At 50.1% G+C, this 22,610-nt stretch overlaps 1 protein-coding gene across 1 annotated transcript in view; it reads right to left on the minus strand.

Moving 5' to 3' along the window:
- LOC144149969 (uncharacterized) overlaps positions 1 to 22,610 on the minus strand; it is a 107,788-nt gene that overhangs the window by 84,311 nt on the left and 867 nt on the right. The gene's annotated exons all lie outside the window — the stretch shown is intronic.

Consider the following 22,610-nt stretch of genomic DNA (forward strand, 5'->3'; position numbering starts at 1 on the left):
TATGGTGAGCTGATTTGTTAACAACACCGGCCTAATTTGGAACAACAGGCGAGTGCTTGTTCGATTCTGCAAGGGCATCGGGTTAGCACTGTGGCTGAAGCACTTTTCTGCTGCTGTGGTGGCACAAATCACACAAGAGCCCAATTCACTTTCAAGTGGCGGGCGTTTTAGTATCCGTCGTATTGACGCCGACGACGAAAACGACGGCTGAGGTCACTTTTGGCGTTTGGTGAAAGCTTTCCCCTTAGAAGGAAGTCGAAAAAATCAGTAATGTCTATACTATAAATGTGGTGAACGGTATGCAACCAATCAGCCCTGAAAAAAAAAAACAATGTCCATACGGCCTGGTAACGCGGATAAAAAATTGCCATAAAGAGCTTTGAATGTTGGCGTCTTTATACCTCAAACGTGAATCTATCTGTCAACGTTTCAAATGAAGAGCGACACTTTGTTTGCATGATAACGAACACAGCAAAGAATTCTGCGTTTGGTAAAGAATTCTGCGTTTGGTAAAGGTAAAAAATAGCTTCACTATTTTTACGGGCTCTAATTATGCTCACCGCCACCTCAGCAATCCAGATTGCCCCCCGTCCCCCATTCCATAATGACCCAGCAATAACACAGGCCCGTGCATGCAGGAAAACGGGAAGCAATGTGAGAAAAAAGCTCGACAATGAAACACGAAAGTTCTCTTGTGCTGCCTCTTGTTCCTATCCCTGAAATATCTGCCACAAGGACCAGCTCTTCCACAAAGCTTGAGAGAAGCTATCCTCTGCGCCTCATGAGAACCTGTCTTCGGCCGTCGTCGATGAAGTGCGGGCCCAGCAGTTCTCCCTCGTGGAGCAGAAAGTTCAAGTGGGGACAGTAGGCCAACAGCAGTTGCAGGCAGCCCACCGCGACGCCCATGAGCAGAAGGAACCCCACGGCGGCCGCGGTAACCAGGCAGAGGACGACGAAGAGCCGGATGAGCAGGAGCCAGCCCAGCAGCTCCAGCACGCGGAGAAGCTTGAGCAGCAAGCTCTTCAGGTGTGGTCGATGAAGCCGGACGCTGCTGGCGAGGCGATGCCGCAGGCCACGGGTCTTGACGCCGCCGCCGTCGACCTCGGCCTTCTGGCGCTGCAGAGATGCAGACCACGTCCTATTATGATGCAAGCCCTTTTATTGGAACAAGTGCCGTTCATGATAATGGTACCAAGAAGTCTGGAAAAATCAAGCATTCGCCATGCAACGGTGGTCGGTCAGCGAAGCTGTAACGTAAAATATCACGATTTCGTGTATGGTCAGCACGCTACGTATATCAACGCAGTCAACGTCTTTGTCCTATTGTAAGTCCAGGACATTAGGACGCACACACGTTCCGTCCTTCACGTATGCCGCGACGCCAACCCCTCGTCATCCCACTGCAGCGATCGGCTTGAAGCACTATCTGTCCACGTTAGCGAGAGACAAAACATAGGGGTCTAACTTTGGACGGCATCGTGCGTCAGAGAAAGGCAATGACGTCAATCCACATCCCACCGCGTGTCAAACGCTGACAGCTGTCATATGATACGCAACTAGTGACAATGGCTTGCTTTTACGGGTATATCGGTGGGAGTTATTGCCCACGTGGGGGATCATTGCAGCCATACACAGCTTCCCTGTAAAGGTTGAGAACCCCTAGAATGCTGCTCAGGCGATGCAAAGCTGAATCACTTAAAGTCACTCGCCGTGAGGGATCGTTTGTCTGGTGCGATAAAACAAGCCTGTTTGATGAGACTGGTACGCGTTTATTCCACGCGCCCCAAAGGCATTGAAGCGTCTTTGCAAATTTCTGTAAATATTTAATATCGGCCTTCTAAATGTACTAAAAAATTGGCTCCAACCAAGCGCTATGAAGGGAATTGGAAAGCAAAGCTGTAAACGACACCCACAACAATTGCCCATGCGACGTCTCTTGAATTCCCACAAGTGGCTCTACAAAGAGTGAAACCAGAGATTATGCTTGCCGTTACCAAGAATTGGCACGGGTGGCGTCCCGAATGCAGAAGCGTCGGCCACGGCCGGGCTAGCGCGGCGGACGCTGCCGGTGCAGCCACGACGTGCGTTGGCAGAAAGAAAACGGCGAGTAACCTTATTAGAAGGGTTAGACAGCGGAACCTAGCCATCCTGACGTGCTAGCTCGGGGCTACATCACTGCGCGAGATAAGCGCGGACACGGAAACAATTTGGCATGTGAGCTTAGTGATTCCCATTTATACCGATTTAAACTAGTTCGTTCAGTAAGTCTGAAGATTGCGATAAAACTGCGGGACCTCTTATAACTGCCATTTATCACAACCAGTTGCTCATTTCTCCTTTTATATTACCTGTGAAAACACAACGGAATTGGTATTCACCAATTTAGAAAACGGAATCCCATTCGTGGCAAGCAGTGCGCAAAAGGTACTATTTGTTTAGCGGCCAGATGTCTGTATGTAGTCTCTACATTTCGTTTTCGTGCCCTGCAAACCAATCTTTAACGCATTTTTGCCGTACGACCACTTAATTTTGTCGTGTCCGGGTTACCCAGGAGGTGCTGTCCAACAATTTTATCAAGCCGTGCGAAGGAAGCGCGCAATACACGTGAAGCTGTGCGTAACAGGCCCAAAACAACCGTCGCTAAAGCAGACGACAAAGCCGGGTCGTGCTGATGCGCCCGCCGGCGTGAGCGCGCGGGGAACGCTGGGTAAATTCGCCGCGCCATCTACACTGTGCTCCTTGAGTGACAACCGCCCTTCCCTCCGCAACCGCGTTGGGAGTTTCTCGTCCCGCACGCCATGAAAGAACCATTGGCTGGTGAGGTTGAACGCTTCTTTTCAAAATACTAGCCAAGATTCCTAATCTCTGGAGCGACTTTTTTGGTAGACAACCCAACGCTCTGACTCCGGCTACAGCAGCTAGCAACAGGACACCCTCCAAGACCCCGTAGACTAAACTACCGTCTACCTTCGCTTCATAGGCCTCCCTTGTGAACCAGCGGAACCGGAGTTTTCGTCCTTGGGACACGGCCCAGGGACTCGCTCCGCTACGCCCAAAGTGACTTCCTGAGCATACCCACAGTGCCTGCTGTCCGGATCCTCAGCACTTTCACCAAAATTCCAGACATCCATCACACAGCCGACACATCTCATTCTCAGGAAACGCAGTGGAACCATGCTCTCACGGAATCGTAAACCTGCCTACTAGTACAAGCTCTCCTTGGTAGCAGAGTATATATTATAACACACGCCAGACGGTACTTTAATTTCAAGCATCACTAAATCCCCAAGAAAGATGCCGCTATCCGCCAGCTTAACAAGGCGACGTACCCACCCACACATGTAATCCAAACCTGCTAAAGCTGGGCCCACACAACACGCTTGCTGAGTATATCGAGGCACAAAGTGCCTATACTAGCGCTCACCCCGGAAGGGCTGGTAGTGCTCCAAGCGGTGGGCAGGCCATCATCAAATTTTGCGGAGCATCCAAACGCCTCTCGCCCACCATCGGGACAAGACTGCGCGTGACTCCCGTTGCTCAGCATATGTGCCCCACCTACAACGGAGGCCAGCGGGAGGCACGAGTCCATCATATCAACAAGAAATACGAGGCCGACCGCCAGGTTAGCTACTCCGACGTCACCCATAACATCACGTCACCACGCGCCACCCTGGTGTGTCTAAACTCCGCAGGGAAGATTGCAACTGCCGCGGCGTATCACTCACGCAGGGCCCTAACTGCCGAAGCACTAGCAATCGTCTACGCCGCCACAGCCCACCCAGGCCTTTCCTCCCTAGCCATCATTACCGACTACCAGCAGGCCTGCTGTCTCTACCAAGCAGGCGTCGCCCCACTTCAGGCCCATCCTCCCGTAAAACGGCTGCCCGAATATCTCCCCAATATTCCCCCTATTCGGACACTTGGCCACGGCGGACTTCCAAGGAACGAAGAAGAGAACTCTACTGGGCGGAGAAGTCGGTGAGCTGTACGCTGCAGTTCTCCCAACCAGACTCTCTAACCACTCTTCGACACCCCTTCCAACGTCCTTCTATCTCACTACCCTCCCCCCCCCCTCGTACACCCACGAACCTACCATACCCCTCATGAAAACCTCACCCACTACAAATATTACGTTTACCCTCGACTACAAACGGGCACGTTTTACCACGCAAGTGTTTTATTCCCGGATACACGAAGATATCGCTGACGTCATACACGTGATGGAAGTGACGCCAGTATAACGAAACAAGTGGCCTGTAAAGGGTACACCCCTGCAGACAGGGTCTTCTTGCGGGGAAGTAACCTTTAGTACTCAAGAGTACGTTATATTTGGGGTTGTTCATTAACAGGTTTTATATTCTGACACGAAAGTGTTTTGTAACGGGATACACCAAGATTTCACTGACGTCATAACCATCACGGAAGTGACGCCAGTACACCTTTGCCGAAGCGACCCGCCAGCAGGACGTCGCTCTCCAAGCACACCCACAAGACAGCCGCCGACCCGCAAATCACGCTCACCTGCAGACTTCGCTGCACATTTCAGTTTCGTATTTTACCGATTCCTATGACAGAGGAATCAACCACAGTTTTTCAATCATCATACCTCACATCCATCGACTGCCCGAATTCCCACAGGCAGAACCCCTCTCACCACTTACCATCTAGTGTTCTCCTTCCCAAACTCACCCGACCCCCTTTTCTCCCCCTCCTTGTAGCAGAGCTGACCGCCAGAAAAGCAGCCGCGGATGCCGGGATCGAAACCACGCCCTTGGGCTCAGCAACTCCACGCCTCAAACTTGTCTTTATGCGCGGGCTCAAAGCAGAGTATTCTTTAATGTCGTCACAAAGATACGTCGAAGGTACGCTACCTCGCTTGAAGCTGTTTTTTGTCAGTCTTGGCCAAGGGCAATGCGAATAGCTCACTCTCGTCATCGATAATCTAATGGCAATGTATAGCACCCCTCACAGTATACGAAGGGCGCTGTGGGCGAACCACTGTTCATAATACACCCGGCTGCAGCACATGTTAAAGCGAGTTCTTACATATGTTCTTAAACGTGTTTTAAACATGTCCTTAACAAGCGAGTTAAGCATGTTCTTAAACGAATGGCAGTTTCTTGGAAAGTAATAATCCAGTGCTGACGAACCGTGCCAACGATTTACAGGGCCCGCGCTTACTCTCGCTTTGTAAGAATCCCAGAAGGAAATTTATTGTAAGAATTACACCGGCGTCTTGTTTTCTTTTTTATTTGTAATCTGAATTGTCTAAAAAATCCCATTCGACCATTGGTTGCTATCGCAACTTAAGCAAACCCTTATTTTCCCGCGGTTTTTTATTACCACATTGTTTACTCAGTTGTACTCTTTTTGTGGGCGCCAGTCGCTTGGCGTGGTATAACTGCGGCCGCTGATAACTCAGAATTGGGTGGCGACGCATGTAGATTAAATGTTATGAGCAGAGGCGCAGAGAGCGCGTGATCGTGGCTACAAAAAATTGCGCTCCACACCAAACGTGATATGTGAAGCGGCGCTGATTCTAGGGCGCCGACGTCAGTGCACCGTGCCTGCCTATGGGCTACGGCACCAATGTCGCAACATTTGAAAGTGAGATTCATCATCACATCACTCAAACACGGACACTGCTTGTACCTATTCCGTTTGCCGGGGAAATAGCATCGAACTATGCATTGGAAACCGAACATTGCTAGTAGCAAATTGGCTTACTCACTCCGGTTTCAATCTTTCCCCGGATCATGCCGACGTGGCCGTCGTCAGACTTCGTTCGGGCGACTGCGCTTGAGAATTCACAAGCAGAAAGAGCTAGAACAGCACGCTACGCCCGTTTTCGTTCTCTTTCTGGGGCCATGTGGTACATAACCCGGCAATAAAATAATTGACTCGTTTGAACGCACAGCACTGCATACTACATTTTCGATTCTCGTAGAATAAGGCCAAAGAAATCTCTTCAAATTATCAAGTTAACGCAAATATTGCCGTTTTTTTTTTCAGTGACTGGGGTGCTTTAGAAATGGAGCTTTAGGCCAGGCGACGTATTTCCCAGACTTAGAAATTAACATGCTCGCTCAGCGGCACTCCAGCTGCTGTTTCCCCGCTCATATATAATAATCCATGGTTTAACGGCGCATCAGCAAACGGCCAGGAGGACTTCCTATAAAAATAGCTTTTCTTGTTGGACTTAATGAGCGAAATAATTGCGGCTGTCTGCCGGCGGGGGTATGACCGGGTGGGGGACGGTGTGTTGCACTTAGCTGCGTAGTGAAACAATTTTGCGCAACAGTCGAACCCGCACCTCCGTGGCGGGCTATTTGACGCGCTTGGGTCAGAGGGGAGCAGGAAGACGAAGAACCATTCGTGAAACGGCTGGGCTGGCTCGCGGCTTATATGCGTTGTAAGGACATTCATCCGTCTTCGTGCCTGTTGACTGAATATGGTTGGTTTGTTCCCCTCGTCGAGATAGTTCCAGGCGCGCCAAGAAGACGACGTAGGCCACGTCCAAAGCGCGCGCGCTTTACTGGATGTTAAATAAACGTTTTTAAAGACGATAGTCTTTCTTGGGCTACTTAAACCCAACACTTTTGGTCTGTCTGTATGTCTGTCTGTCTGTGACTCGATTCAGCCACCCGGCCAAAGTAAAACAATGCCTGCGCAATAGTCTTATATAGTCACGGCTAAATCTACCCGCCTAAGTCCGGTGTAATGTTCATGCTTCTCAACATTGTTGAAGAAGAACAAGACATTACGCAAATATAAATCAACAAATTAATACAGAAGTGATATTTGCAGTGTTCCTTTATAAAAAAGCATACATGCTTGACTTTGGCGAAACTAAATACTTTATCAACTGCAGAAAAAAAAATTCACTTCGCCATCGCCTGCTGTCGCCCGCGCCACTATAGCTTCTGGCACCATTTTAAGAAACAACCGGCAACAGTTACGAAAGGTTCCACTAGATAGGTTCCACGTTCTGCTTTCAACGCACGTGGAGTCGCGAAACGCAGTTCTATAAACGTTGAAGTAGGGCGCCTCTATTCACGGCGTCTTCGCCGTACGGCAGCGTTAGCATCGAGACACCCGTTTTGAAGCAGTGGAACGCGGGAAATTTAAAAAGATTTAAGCAAACCTTTGGCGCCTTTACCTTGGGAGGAGCGCGACGCAAGAGGAACAACATGAGAGCTGGGCATTTAGTTGGCAAAAGTCAATGAAGACTATCGTCTTTTGACGACATTTACAACGACAGGAGCAGATACGCGGCCAATTTTTCCAATCCAATCCGATCGGCGTCCACGCGCTGCGTCCATCGTCCGTCCCTGGAGGACTGTACTGGAAATTACTTTATTTCAATAAAACCTGCAGTGGGCTTGGGTCTGTTACGACCCCCGCCCCAACGTGGCCCACCGTCGCATCTTCTTTGCGGCCTTACCAAGCGCTAGCCCCTTTGCGGAGCCCGTGCCTTTCGAGCGGAATGAAGACCTGCTGGATGGCCCATGCTTGATCCGTCTGACTCAATGGCTCTTTGGAGGTCCGCCGGGTATTCTTCAAAACTTACGCCGTCCGGGTCGGAGGCACAATCCCACATGACGTGCCACCAGTTGGCCGGCCCTTTCTTACATACGCTGCATTGGGCATTGGGGTATTCGTCGGGATACATGTGGTGTAGCGCTGCCGGTGACGTGACCGACGCCGCCTGTAGCCTTGTGAGATACGTTGCCATTTCGCGACCCAGCGCCCGGTGGAGCGGCGGATACGCTCTTCTCATCAGCCGCATGTTCTTGAGTGCTTCGCCGTAACCGCTGGGTCTGTCTTTCCATCTGATTTCTATTCTTCTTTCTTTTTGGACACCCGTTTTCTCGATTATCTTGGCTGCCTTGCCGCTCACTCGGCCATTCGCCAGGTTGCGGACGGGCTCTTGCGAGTCGCTCAGGATCGTGTCGCAAGTGGCTTCGGACATTGCCAGGGCTATGGCGATCTCTTCTGCCTCGGTGGCGTTCTCGCACTTTGCGCTCGCTGACTTGGCCACCCTTCCCGTTCCTGCGTTTATGGTTACCATCGCATACTTGCCTTGGCCATAGTCTGCCGCATCGACGTACCGTGCTCGCGGGTCGTTACTGTACTGCTCGATTATGTATTTTGCCCTTGCGCGTCTTCGTTCTTGATTGCGTTCTGAGTGCATGTTCTTTGGAATGGGACTCACCAGCACGTTCTTCCACACCTTTTCCTTTAGGTCTTGGAGTTGCCTCCCCGTAATCTGGTAGCCGTAGCCCAGGGTATCGAGGATGGCTCTACCCGTCTTGGTCGCTGCAACTCGTTCTCGTTGTGCTTCTAGCTGGGCCTCGATGAGCTCATCCACCGTGTTGTGGACGCCCAGCTGCAGCAGTCGTTCGGTGTTTGTCGATTCGTTTAGACCTAGTGCCCGTTTATACATTCTTCGCATCATAATGTCTATATCGGCCTTGTCGGTCTCCGTCCACTTGTGGTACGCCGCCGTGTATGCCACGTGGCTGATCTCGAAAGACTGCACCAGTCTCGCGAGCCCCTCTTCGCGCATGCCCGTCTTTTTGGTCGATACGCGCTGGAGCAGCCGCAGGGTACTTTTTGTTTTGGTCGCCAATTTCTTCATCAGGTTCTCCTTTTTACCGTTGCCGTTGATAAGCACGCCCAGCACCCTGATCTCCGGCACTTCGGGGATTCGCTGACCTGTCTTTGTGATCAGCTCCAGGTGATCGTACTCCCTTGGGGGCAGCGGCTGCCGACCCACCTTGCGAGGCGAATTTACCAGGAGCTCTGACTTGGACGGCGAACACTGCAGACCCGTTCCGTCCAATCGGTCTTCGACGGCCGAGATCGCCTTCTGCAGCCTTCTCTCGATACCTGCGTCTGTGCCACCGGCCGTCCATAGGGTGATGTCTGCATAAATGGTGTGTCGAACGCCTTCGACGCTCGACACCGCTTTGGCGACTCGAATCATGACAATATTAAAGAGCAGGGGGGAGATCACCGACCCTTGAGGTGTGCACACGCTGCCTACGTCTCGTTCTGGTGAATGTATCTCTCCCGCGTGCAGCTCGATCTTGCGGCCCGACAGGAAGTCCTTGATGTATTTGTAACTCCGCTCTCCTATGTTGAGCCTTGACACTTGCGCCAGGATGGCCGAGTGCCTCACTCGATCGAAGGCGTTCTGCAGGTCTAGGCCCACTACCACCTTGCTGTCCCTTGTATCGTCCTCGATGATTTCTTTCTTCAGTTGTAGCATCGCGTCTTGGGTGCTCAAGCCTCTCCTGAACCCGATCATCGAGTCCGGATACAGCCCCTCTTTTTCGAGGAAGTCCTGCCACCTGTTCGCCAGCACGTGCTCTAGGACCTTCCCAACACACGATGTTAGCGAGATGGGCCGCAGGTTCCCAATGCTCGGTGGTTTTCCCGGTTTTGGAACGAGCACCGTTTTAGCTGTCTTCCACTGTTTCGGTAGTCGGCCGCTTCGCCAGCATCTGTTGTAATATTTTGCCAGCGCTTCGATCGACGAGTCGTCGAGGTTTCTCAGAGCCTTGTTCGACACTCTGTCTGGTCCCGCTGCCGATCTGGTGTTCAGCTCCCGCAAGGCCTTTGCAACACTCGGCCGCCGAGATGTCCCGGTCCAGCCTGGCATTGGGGGTCCCCGCGTATTCTGGGTGTTGTTCGGCCGTCGTCTGTGCTAGATACTTGGCGCTCAGCTTCTTGATCAGCTCGGCTCTGCCAAGGATCTGCTCGGCTTCGCGCATGACCTGCGCTATGCGGTTCTGCTGGAATGATTTAGTTTTGGTCTCGTCGAGCAAGTGTCTGATCAGAGACCAGGCTTTGCCCTGGTGGAGGCTGCCGTCGATGCGGTTGCACACCTCGTCCCACTGCGGTCTGCAGAGGAACGCGCTGTGCTTTTCAATCGCTCGATTTAGCTCCGCCACCGTCTTTCGAAGCTTCCTGTTCCATCGCTGCTTCCTCCAGCGCTCCTTGATGGACCTCTTCGCTTCGATGAGGTGCGCCAGCCGGCTGTCTACGCATGTAATGTCGTCGCTGGTCTCGATCTTCTTGGTCGCTTCCTGGACTTCCTTCTTCAGCTTCGTCGTCCATGCTTCAATGTCTTCGATGTCGAGCCTTCCCGGATCGTCTCTTCTCTGCTTGCGGAAGGCGTCCCAGTCAGTCCATTTGTGTTCGATCTTGCATCCGCCTGTGCCTGCCAGTTCGATCTCTAGTATGTAATGATCGCTCCCCAGATCTTCTCCGGTGTTGCGCCACGTAACCTCTCCTCCGTTCTTGATGAAGGTTAGGTTCGGCGTGGTGTCCCGTTGAGTCGACGTGAGGCCCGTGCGCGTAGGTTGCTTGGGGTTCGTGATCAGGGTGTATCCTTGTTCCGTCGCTTCGTACATCAGATCTTTACCCTTGGCGGTGTCTCTGTTGTACCCCCACGAGTAGTGTGATGCATGAAGTCACCCCCCACCACCAGCGTGGTTCTCTTGGCCAGGTTACTCGCTGCCCTCAGCAAGGTCTTGAATTTCTGGCTGTAGTCTTTCTGGTTGCTGTAGACGTTCACCACGTACAGCCCCTGCCTGCAGTTCTTTCCCGGTGCGACCTCGAGGCAGACGTGTTCGTATTTAGTCTTCTTTCCGTTGTTCATTTGTCGCTCTATCACGGTCAGTCCCTTCCGCACGAAGGTACAAATCCCACGCCGACCAGACGAGTCAGTGTAGGCTCTGTACCCCGGCAGTGTCGGGTTCTACACCACCGTTTCTTGCAGCATGATGATGTCTGGTTTCTTTGACGAGTTTCGAATGTGTTGTTGTAGTACCGTGTTCTTGTTTGCGAGGTTTTGGCAGTTCCATCGCCAGATCGTGAGTGACTCCGCTCCCGACCTTATTGCGCGATGAGACTGCCCTGGCATGGTTGTTGTACTGCTGGTTGCTGCGCTTGTTCTTGTAGGTACGGGTGGCTGGCTAACTGTGCCGCGAACATCAGGCTGCGTACAATGATTTTCTGGTTTGCTCTGCGAGCTCGAAATGCTCGCTCAGGTTCCTATGGGACACCACAAACGTGGAGATCATCTCTTCTAGTCTCGTGAACCGTTGCTCTGTCACTGTCGCTAGGTTGTTGACCGTGACCGTCAGGTTGCTGACCGTGGCCGAGAGGTTGTTGACCGTGGCTGTCAGCTCCTCGATCTGGGCGTCTTAGTTTTTCTTCGTTGATGGCCTTGCTCGCTTCTTTGGTGCTTCTTCGTCTTCTTCCTCCCTTGCGATTTCCATTGCCGCTGCTTCTTTATTTGGTTGCTGATCTGCTTGTTCCTGCTGCTGTTGCTCCTTCTGCTGACTTGGTTGCTGCTGCTGCGTCGGTGGCTGCTTCCCTGCTGAAGTGGTTCCTGATGTCACGGTCGTTGACCCCGTTCGATTCTTCTGCTGTTGTTGCTGTTGCTACTGCTGTAACTGCATTTGTAGGTTGCAGAGCCTCCTTTCCATTTCTGCAAGCTTTTTCGCCATTGACTCGTTGGCCATTCTCAGTTATGCACTCGCTCAAGGAGCGCCCGAATTGCTTCGGCATTTGTACTCCTAGGAATTATACTGCTATGGAGACTGCGTCTAGCGAAGCAAAGGGAAACGGAATATTAAGCACGATAGCCTTTCTTGGCCTACTTGAACGCGAACATTTTGGTTTGTCTGTCTGTATGTCTCTCTGTCTGTCACTCGATCCGCCAGCCCGCCAGAGTGAAGCAGAAGCTGCGCAATGGTATTATATACTCACAGCCAAGTCTAAACGTCTAAGTCCGGAGTCAATGTTCATACTTGTCAACATTGTTGAACAAGAACAAGACATGGCGCAAAGACAAGGAAGCATATCAATTTACAAGGGATATTTGCAGTGTTCCTTTATGGATGCTTGATTTTTTGCGATAGCAAATAAACTACTATGTCCACTGCAGAAAAAAACATTCACACCGTTGCCTGCTGTCACCCGCGCTACTAGAACTTCTGACAGCATTTTAAGAAATCAAACGGCAACAGTTACGAAAGGTTCCACTATATAGGTTCCACGTTCCGCTTGGAACGCACGTGAAGTAATTTGATTGATGTAGGGTTTAATGCGCTGACGCAACGCAGGCGATGAGGCACGCCGTAGTGGAGGGCTCCGGATTAATTTTGACCACCTGGGGATCTGTAACGTGCGCCGAAATCTCGTACACACGGGCGTTTTTGCTTTTCACCTCCATCAGAAAAGCGGCCGCCGCGGCCGGGAATCGAACCCGGGACCTGCACGTGAAGTAAGGAAATGTGGTTCGATAAACGTTGAAGTAGGGCGACTCCACGCCCTACTTCACGCGTGTCTCCGCCGTACGGCAGCGCTGGCATAGAGGCATCCGGCCTGGAGCAGTAGAACGCGGTCAGTTTAAACCGACTTGAGCAAACATCTTGGGAGGAGTGCTACGGGAGAGAAACAACGTAAGTGGTGAGCAGGAAAGTGAACGGAGGCATTTACTTGGCAAATGTCGATGAAAGACTATCGTTTTTTGTCGACATTTGCAACAAAAGGGCAGTACGGGGGCTTTTTTTTTTTTTTTGAAGCGCAGCTGTATTTCCCTCTCACGCGGCCTTTCGAGGGGCAGCTGATGGCTGCTGTTCCTTTGGCCATTGTTATTGTTGTTGTTTCTTTAGATTTGGCACATGCCCACTTGGGGGATTAGCCAGGATTGGGACCTTTCGGGGCTAATGTGCCCACTTTCCGAAACTATGATTTGAAGAAAAAATTTGGATGAGGCATAAGCGCACAATAAAATGTGATAATTGGTCTGAAAAAAGTTCGTACTATGCGCGAAGGTGGAAGAAAATGCACATTGTTTTTTTTTTCTCACTGTATGCGCGTGTAAACTCCTAAAGAGCAGCTAACAAAGTAGGGGCCTTGTCTCTGAAACGTAAGCGTGGACTGTTGTAAACACATCCATGTGAGTGAACACCAGCGATATGGCACTAAACAAAAATAAGACCGGCATTGCAAGCGTAAGTCCAGGTCGGTGAATTGGCTCAGCAAGGTACCTTCTTGTCATTAATAAAAAACCACACCATTGTAAGAAAAAAAAAAACGTTCCATCGTTTCAAGTTCATAGCAAAGAGCACAACGACAGGAGGAGGTGAGACCAGCCCGGTGCATATAGGGCTGTGGAACTCTACAGCGTAAGCTCGTTAGAGTGAACGGGCATTGGCGAGATCCGCAGAAGCGGGGGATCCACGTATACGCCAAGTGGGCATAGTCGTCAAAGGAAGTCTCGACTGTCCCTGTCAATAATCAAACTCACCGTACGGTGAGTTTGATTATATGGTGATCGGTGCCGAGGTTTACATTTGTGTTTGTCCCCACCACATCTAGCGTGCCAGCCAGCAGTGAAACATCTATTTTTCACTGCTAGCTGGCTCGCGTTTCCGGAGAAGTACTCTGCCGAATGCAAGTTTTGTAAAAAAAATTGCCACCATCTTCCGCGAGGGGAACCCTGGGGTGATGCAAGGCATCTCACGGGGTTCAATTCGCGTTTCCGTTATGTTGGTTACCCAAATGTGGTTGAAGTGTAGCGAACCTTAAATGATGCTCAATCACACGTACATTTCCAATTACGCGGTACCAGCCATGTTAGTGTCCATTTCAACTCATCGGAGCAGCAGTCGGTGTAGTAGCAGCAAGAGCGACTGACGGAGCGACTGAGGAACGCATTGCAGATACCGCGGTTATATAACCGCTCGGCGAGAGAGAGTGATGAGAGAGAGACACGCATGCGCACTAACGCACAGCTGGCATGGCGAGGAGAACGTGCTAACGCAGCTGGCGGGTGAGGGGAAACGAGGAGGGTTGCGGACGGACGCCGGATGGAGGGACAGGCCGAGTGTAAGAGATGCCTTGCATCTAAAACCAGGATCACTCCGGCTCATAATTGGGGAATGCGACTTTAGGTCTGAAAATCAACCCCTCCTCTATTCTCCCACCCCCTCTTTTAGAGCGCATGGGAGATTTTGATATCCAGCTCCTCTCTGGCGACCCAGCTAGCGGTGGTCGAGCGGGCGCAGGTGGCCATGACGTCATATGGGCTCCAGTGAATAAGGAACCACAACCAACGGGCCACAAGACCAACTTAAGAGTGTCAATAAATGCATTCTATCTATCTATTTCCCAAAGGAGGTGAAAACACCTTCCTGCCCCGTCGCCAGATTGAATTCGCCGCTCGTCTCCCGCTGCTCCGGTGGAGAGATGGACCATTCTTGGCTTCTGATAATATCACCAGGTGGCGTGCTGGTCTCTGCCTTGAAGTATAAACACCGCACGTAAAAGGGGACAAATATTTAAGAATGCCGCATTAACGACGGCACAGAGTGGACGCAAGCGCATGAGGTTCACCTTATTAGGAAGAAATGAGGGAGAGGGGCTATTATGTCGAGAAAAAAGAGCACTGTAGGTCTGCAAGAAATACGCGGTGGTGAGGGATATATGGAAAGGTGCAATGGTGCGAGGATTGACTTTCGGAAATTCGGTTCTGTACATGAAAACAGGAACCCAAGCGTGCCTGGAGGTAAATCAGAGGGCGTGGATAGACTGGCTCTAAGGGCATACAGCAAAACTACGAGCGAAGCGGTGCAGGGCGCTAAACACTTCAAGGGCATCATCATCATCATCGTCGTCGTCGTCATTAGAGCATGTGGATAAAGTAGGCTTTGCCGCAAGGCGTTTCGTCGTACGCAACTACCGACGGCGCAAGTCAGCTGAACAAACTTCGCTTGAAGAATGGGATTGAGAGGTCACATTCGCAATTGGACAGCAATGCTTTCGCGTTGACTGCATCACAAGGAGTGGTTAGGTGTCCTCGTACATTTTAATACGTTCCAGCATATTTTAATATATTTTGATATATTCTAGGTATGGGCACGTCTATTCTGGGTGACTGGTTAATAACTCTTGTCGTACACATATTACATCCGACCGCGGAAGAAATCAGCTGAGTACCTATCACGCACATATTCTTAAGCCCTTCGTTGATTAATTTATTACTCACTGATTCTGGCCTCCATTTCTCTAGTGAACCTTTTCTTGGTGCTCTCTCGTAACTCTTCGCGTCCTTCATCCTCAGCGTTATCGTCGCCGTCAGCAGAAAATTAACTGATCCACTGCTACCGTTAACAAGTAGCAAACAAAGCGCCATTACCCCACCTCGTGGATTGGGATTGCGATTCCGCTTCTTGGCTGGGCAGGAGGTGCTGAGAGGCGGAAAGACGCTCTCTGGTTTACCACTGTCCATATTGCAAATATTGAATCACATAATGGTTAGCTTCAGTTGAAGCTTATTTAATCGGAGAATGCCCACTATTTATTACTCAAATCCTCCCCGTTTTTCTTCGCTCTGAGCTTTAGCGCAGAGGTATGCCTGCGGCTGAGTATTACCGCCGGATGGACAGTAAGCGAGTACAGCAGTGTTTCCGGGGAAATGTTTTATACAAGAGGAAAGCAACACATTCCACAGAGGGAGCGGACTGGTTACAACATTCATTTTACCAAAAGAAAAAGTAACCCGAGTTACAAAGACTGCTTACATCAGCCGTCTGACAACGGCGACCCCCACAACAACACAGTAAATGAACAAGTTCGGGTGTTTACAAAACTGTGCGCCAATCTTCCGCGACAGTTACAAGCGGGTAGACGAAGTGGATTTCAAACAAACGCGTGAACATTTTTCGGCTTAAACAGTGCTTGTTCTAAGGATTACAGATTGCTGGAACCCTTACAGACAGGGTAAAATTCCAGTGTAATCCGACACCACCACGCCAAACACGGACCGTGATAACAACGGCAGCTGCACTCCCCATGTGATGAAGAAGCTTTCAATTTTGTTAGTTTCTTTATTATTTATTTACCGGCAAGTGTTGAACTGAGGCCGCCACGTTTTTGGTCTTCCGCCTTGGTTAATAGCCTCAGAAAGAATAGCTTCCACCGCCCCTGCAAACACTAACCCACTGTAGCACAAACACTCAACCCACGACAGCTGTGCATAGCTGCCCCAAAGCAATAGCGCGTTCCGCTCGTGCACTATCCTCAAGTCAAGTGGCATGACCTCGAACGGCCACGTCACTCGTCGAAAGCACCGGATGGTGGTGCTGCATGCAATGAAACCAGGCTGTCAACGCCTTCCACGGTTCTTTCTTGGCCTGTGCCAAGAGCTCCACTAGCTGCGTCTGGCCGCTCTTCTTGAGCAAGCGGCATCCCACGGCGATTCCCTCGCGCAGGGTGAAGCTGACGAAGTAGGTCTGCGCCCTGAGCAGCCGCGGTCCTCCGAACGCCAGGCCCCCGAGTAGCACGCAGCCCAGGGCCGCCACGGTGACCAGGGCGAGCGCGACGAACAGCCGCAGCAGCAGGAGCCAACCGAGCAGCTCCAGGATGCGGAACAACTTGAGCAGCCAGAACTGCAGCAGCGGTCGACGGCGCTTGAGACTGCCGGCCACGTAGGTGCGCAGCCTGCCTGCCCGGGTCGGAGGGGCGCAGCCGCCTCCGGTTTGGCACTTGCGCCGCTGTGCTGCCTGCGAATGCCGGGCGGAAGAGGAACGACTCGGAATAAACGTGCCGCATCGTTGACATCGTCATTATAAATTTAGCTGCCCCAAAGCAGTCGCTAGTATTGTCGATGTGCCTTCATTTAAGACAGGCATTGAAAATCACTTTTGCTCCCTATGATTGCATTTATGCTCTCAACTGTACTCGCATTTTTTTCGCTGTCCACTATTGTTCTTGTTGTTGTTATCCCCAATGGTTTGCTTGCTTTTGTTTTTTCTGATGTTAATGCAAGTGCCCACGCCCTTCTGTAACGCCCAATAAAGGCATTGAAATAAATAAATAAATAAATAAATAAATAAATAAATAAATAAATAAATAAATAACGCTTTAATTGGTGTAGGACTAGTTGGTGATTCAACGTTTGAAGAAATTCGTCTTGGGCTACAGATTTGGAAGGAGAAACCGTTCACTTGTAATTAAGACTGCTGTCTTCGCGAAAACTGAACGTTTCTTTACTACTAGCGAACGGTTCTCTACAACAAGTGCACGTTTTCTTGATTAATTGATTGATTGATTGATTGATTGATTGATTATTGTAGGGTTTAACGCGCCGACGCAACGCAGGTGATGAGGCGCGCCGTAGTGGAGTGCTTCAGATTAACTTTGACCTCCTGGGGATCTTTCACTTGCGCCGAAATCTCGTACACCCGCGCGTTTTGGCTTTTCGCCTCCATCAGAAAGGCCATAAGGCGGTCATAGGGTAAAATTTCAGTCGCCGCTCCGAGCGGCCGCCCCGACCGGAATCGAACCCGCGTCCTCGTGCTCAGCAGCAGAACGCCTTAGCCACTGAGCTACCACGGAGGTTAACGTTTTCTTCCTTCAAGTTCCTTTCGGCGTTTAGCCCCACCGTCAATAGGATTCTTCAAACGATCGTCAAAATCCAAGTTCGCAACAATTACAACAAACATTTTGGTGACGTACGCGCTTTTTGCAACCATATTACTCGCACTCTGGCATACAGTATCTTTACTTTTTCCATGACCTCTGCGGCAGTTTCTGTCTTTCTACGTTTCCTCCCACACGTGGGTTCTCCTTACGTTTTCTTTTAGGCTGCCGTGCTCCTTATGCAGCTAGATGTCGCTTCCTAGTTTTGCGGCACTACCTAACTCTCTTTGCTTGTTTTTGTTCCCTTGTTCTTTCGCCATCGTCATAGTATCACACAAAACTACCTGCTTACTTATTGATGTGTCGAGCTAATACAGTAACGGCACCCACGGAAAATCAGCATGACAGAAGTGTCATATGGTTTCCCAGTTGCATCTGTCTTAAGGTTGTTTTTTGTTTGGGCAATTTGGTGTCAACCCGCTCTGCAATCTATAGAATATATTGCTTCCAGACAGTATTTTGCTATCTGCAGAGCTCCGTGTGTACGAGATTTCGCCGCACGTTAAAGATCCCCAGGTGGTCAAAATTAATCCGTAGCCCTCCACTTCGGCGCGCCTCATCGCCTGCGTTGCGTCGGCGCGTTAGCTATCTGCAGAGCTGTCATGTTGTCTTTCTGAATGTTTTATCCATGTCTAACTGAACCCTATAGGTCTAATATAGCCGAACCCGTATCTACCATAATCTAACCTAACGTGACTCACAAGTGTCTCATTTGAACAACACAACCCTGGGTGCAAGAGAGCCCAGCAAGAATGATCTAGTCTCCTAGCCTCTCAATCTAATCAAAAGGAGCAGTGAGCACAAATAAAATTTAATAAAACTGACACCGAGTGACAGTTATTCGAAATGTGAATAAAATAAATTTGTGGAAACTCGCAAGTGGGTGTTTTCGCGTAAATGCGCAAGCCAACCTGCTATACACCGAATTTTTTTAAAGGCTGCTTCTCTACTATGCTAGAGTGTGTTGCTCGGGAGACATTATTTAGGGGCGCTATAAGAGCTCCGATATTAAAGTATAATGACTCAAGAACCTTTTAATAAAAACAAATAAAGGATTCCATGTATTTATATAAAGCGCTATACATAATCATCATCATCGTCATCATCATCATCACCGCCACCATCACCAGCCTATCTACACCACTGCAGGGCATTAATATCTTCTCTCCCATTAATCTCCAATTATCCCGGTCCTGTGCTAACGGCGACCAGTTTATCCCCGCAAACTTCTTGATCTCATCTGCACATCTATACATGCTGTACATCAAGCCTTTTTAAATTCGGCTTCTCTTCCCCGCACATATGCATCGCTGAGAATACCTTTTTCAGGAGCAAGATAAGGAGCCACATATCAAAGTATGAGGGCCCTAGCATTTTTTTATCAAACACCTCCAAAATCCCCTATCATTCGAGAAATGCGTGCACCGAAACATTGTATCGTCGGCTGCACTTTAACACGAAAGTGTTTTATGCCCGGCTACACAAAGATTTTGGTGACGTGATATCCCTTACGGAAGTGACGTCGCCACGCCAGAAAAAGTGCATTGACTCGGCGGCGCCCGGTTGCGAATCCCCGACTCTCTGGCCTCAACGAGAGCTACGTGGCGCTCTTCCCACTGCGCTACGAACCGAGACGCGAGCATGTGCTACGAACGCGCCTATGTCCTTCCCTATGACTCATTCACATGGTGCGCGCTGTCTAAAAGAGGCGAAGCGAAGTATCGCATCATGACGCTAATGAACGCCGCCAGTTGGCGCCTCGATGCCGGCGCCTTCGTATACGGGGGACGCGTGTGAATCGAGGACCCCCCACCCCCCCCCCCCACCCCACACACTCCCCTGTTTTTTGTTTCTTGCGTGTCGGTGTCACTTCGTCTGGTGGCGTCAGGCTCGCGAACCCTTCGCACAAGAAGGAAATTCCTTTAACATTCAACTGCTCCTGTGAAGGCCTCTTTCACATTCGTCTTTTCCCGACTCCTATAAAAGAGGGATCAACCAAATTTTTTACGCATATGCATTGATCAAAAGACTTTTGGGGGGTAACATAGGAGCACCCTAAAAAAATTACAAACGCCCTATGGCCTTATAATTACCTCGCTAAAACACCAACCCATTACCCACTATACGCAAAGCACCTGCAGTGTGGGCTTCACATCTATACGCAAATGCATTGCTCGAATAAATTGTTTAGGTGAAGTATAAGCAGTCTCGCACGAAAATGGGAAGGCCCAACTGGACTTTACTAATACTACTTTCCAATGAGGCGAAAGCGTGACACATCAAGTGTTACCGACGGGCAACTAAATTAATTATTGAGCGTCTAAAATCATAATCAACATGAATCAAACCAGCACGCTTCAAAACTTCCGTCGGCTTCAACAACTGCGTCATACTAACGCAGCTGGCCGTTTATTGGTGCTCCAAGGCAGAAATACCACTCACAATAAAGCAAATCTACCCAGCCAATAGGAGACAGAGTCGGCATGATAACGTGAAGGTCAAAACATCGCTACCCACAATCAATTCACTTTTTTACGCTTAAACTTACGCCTACGTAAGTCCGAGCAGTAACGTGAAGTAGCGGACAAGGTAACGCGAACTGCTTGCACGAGCCAAGTCGGCACCGCACTTCAACTTTAGAGTATTGATTTATATATGGCCTGTAGAACCAAACTATATTCGAAGACTTCGTAAAGGCTCCGGTTGAGAAGTTGAAATTCCTCGCGAAATAATAGAGTTATTTTTTTACGGACAATGTCTAACCCATCACCTATAACCAACCTATCACCTATAATACGCAGCTTACAGTAAGAAAATCTCGCAAAGATTCGGTGATCGCGCCTATTCCCGTGAATCTCGCTGCGCCAATCCAAACGGGCGAGAATAATTTGGAGCTGAGCGTTGGTTGTGTTACTCCGAGTCGGCGGGTTCTCGGAAGATCGCAAACCAAATGTCAAACATCTGGCAGTTCAACTTGGGCGCAGCGGCAGAAATGAAGAGTTCGCACATATGCTCTTAACGTACCTTTTGCTTCTTCGAGCTCATGTCTTCAATGCGGGTGGTCAGAAACTCTTCAGCGACCGATGAGAGAGGCTCCACAAGCCGTTTCGTCGGAGAGTGGTGGTGGTGATGCTGGTGCCAGACGGTGAAACACGAACGCTGACGTGCCTCTTCTTCTGCTCCGCCGCGTGCAGCCGACACGTGCGCAATCGTGATTTGTTCACGTCGGCGTCGTTCTTTTTGTTTGTTGTGTGGCTGTTGTTGTTGTTGTTGCCTCCCTCCATTCGTGGCGCGTACCCACGTGGGAGATTGACCATGAAAGACGAGGCTTTTAAGGGTTAATGCGTCCACTTCATGACACTATGAGCTTGAACGTTAAAATTGGAATGTAGAAATGACCTCACAATCACTGGAGAATTGGCAAAGAAAAAGAGAGCGGTGGTCGAAGTTAGTAGCAAAAGGCGAGATCCAATTTCGTGCCTCTAAAACACTTATACTTACGTTTCTTTTGGTGAGCCTGGGTTGCATCGCAGCCAGCACTGTGAGTGTTTTTTTATAAATGGTTTGGGTACACAGTTTGGCTGCGCCAACAACGCCACGTCATGGGAAGAGAGTATACATTGTTGCTCGTACAAAAAGGTACAATACCACGTTGTGGGTATGTGCTGCCCTGTGTGCGCGTTACACTTCTCTAGACTTCACAATACGCGCGCAGCATTCAGAGTACGAGAGTGCGAGTACAGATTTCTTGCGGTCGGATTTCCAAGTTGTTGCGCTGTAAGTAACCGGTTGTTCGTAACTGGTTGCTCGGTGCAACGCCCAGCAGGGTCGTTAGCCCCGCGCAGTACAGCAGCATACATTCTTGTTTACATACATCAGCATACATCAATACATAAATAAATGACTGGAACCATCTACCCGCCAGCTCATCTCTAGCGGTTGCATCTTTTTTTGTAGCCGCTTTACTCGGTCACCTTCAAGCGGAAAGTGCTGTATAATTCTTCCTGCCTGTGTACCTTTATCTTGCGATGTTTTTTTGGGGGGGTTCACACTTGTAAGATTTGTTTATCTGTACTTTTTTGCAATCTGTGTTGTATAATCAAATCCCCCCTATGTAACGCCCTGACGGGCCCTTAGGGTACTGAAATAAATAGATAACAAATAAATTAAATAACCCCCCCCCCTTGGGGGTCACTGTGTGGGTCAGGCGCAGAAATTTTGCTCGGGAGGTCGGGGTGGGTGGGGGGGCGCTGGGAGTCACCTTCGACCCCCTCCATATGATTTTTTAATGCATTAACAATATGTATCATAAATAGAGAACTATTATAAATAGAGAATGATACATCGGGCATAAGGAACAGATGTACCCTCTTTCTGCGGGAACGACTAACAACGCGGTTGTGTTGGACTTCAGGAAGGCGAAAATGCCGCGTCCACGACAACAAAGACCGGCGCAGAATTCACACGAAAAAACTCACGGCGTGTTTTCAACTCACGCAAAATAACTTAAGGGCGGCAGGTTTGAAGCTCTGAGCTCGCGCTGCGTAGGTCGACAAAGAGAGTTAAGCGCCCTTTTCAAACTTAATCTTAGAGTACCTACGAAGACAGAATCGGGCGCCGCGTCAGCCGCACTTGCCCAGTGAAGACATCAAGATAATGCTGCGGCCGAGAACGGGCCTCGATGTAACCAAAGTCAGCCACGCGGGGCTTCGCAACGGGGCGCTGTGCGCCACCGGCCTTACCTACGACGAGGCAGTCGATGATCTCCTCCGCATCAATTCGGAGAAAAATATCATCATTGCGAGCGCACCAAGCATGCAACGTGGCCAAAAATACAACGACGTGAAGGCACTCCACATGGTAGGAAAGATGTACAAGGTCACCGCGTATGCGGCACCACCGGAAGACACCGTCAAGGGGGTAATTCATAATATCCGAGACTAGGACAGCGCCGCAGACATCACTAACAGCCTGGTATACAAGAAAATTCCCACCATCCTCCAGGCAAGACGAATGGACAGGCCGGACCAGCTCCGTCCTTATCGTTTTCGAAGGCAAAACGGTCCCGCACTACATCTACTACCGCGGGGCCGAGTACTGCTGCT

This window comes from Haemaphysalis longicornis, unplaced genomic scaffold (assembly GCF_048455015.1).
Source record: "Haemaphysalis longicornis isolate Haplotype H1 unplaced genomic scaffold, Haemaphysalis longicornis Haplotype H1 scaffold_8, whole genome shotgun sequence".
Classification (NCBI taxonomy): Eukaryota; Metazoa; Arthropoda; class Arachnida; order Ixodida; family Ixodidae; genus Haemaphysalis; species Haemaphysalis longicornis.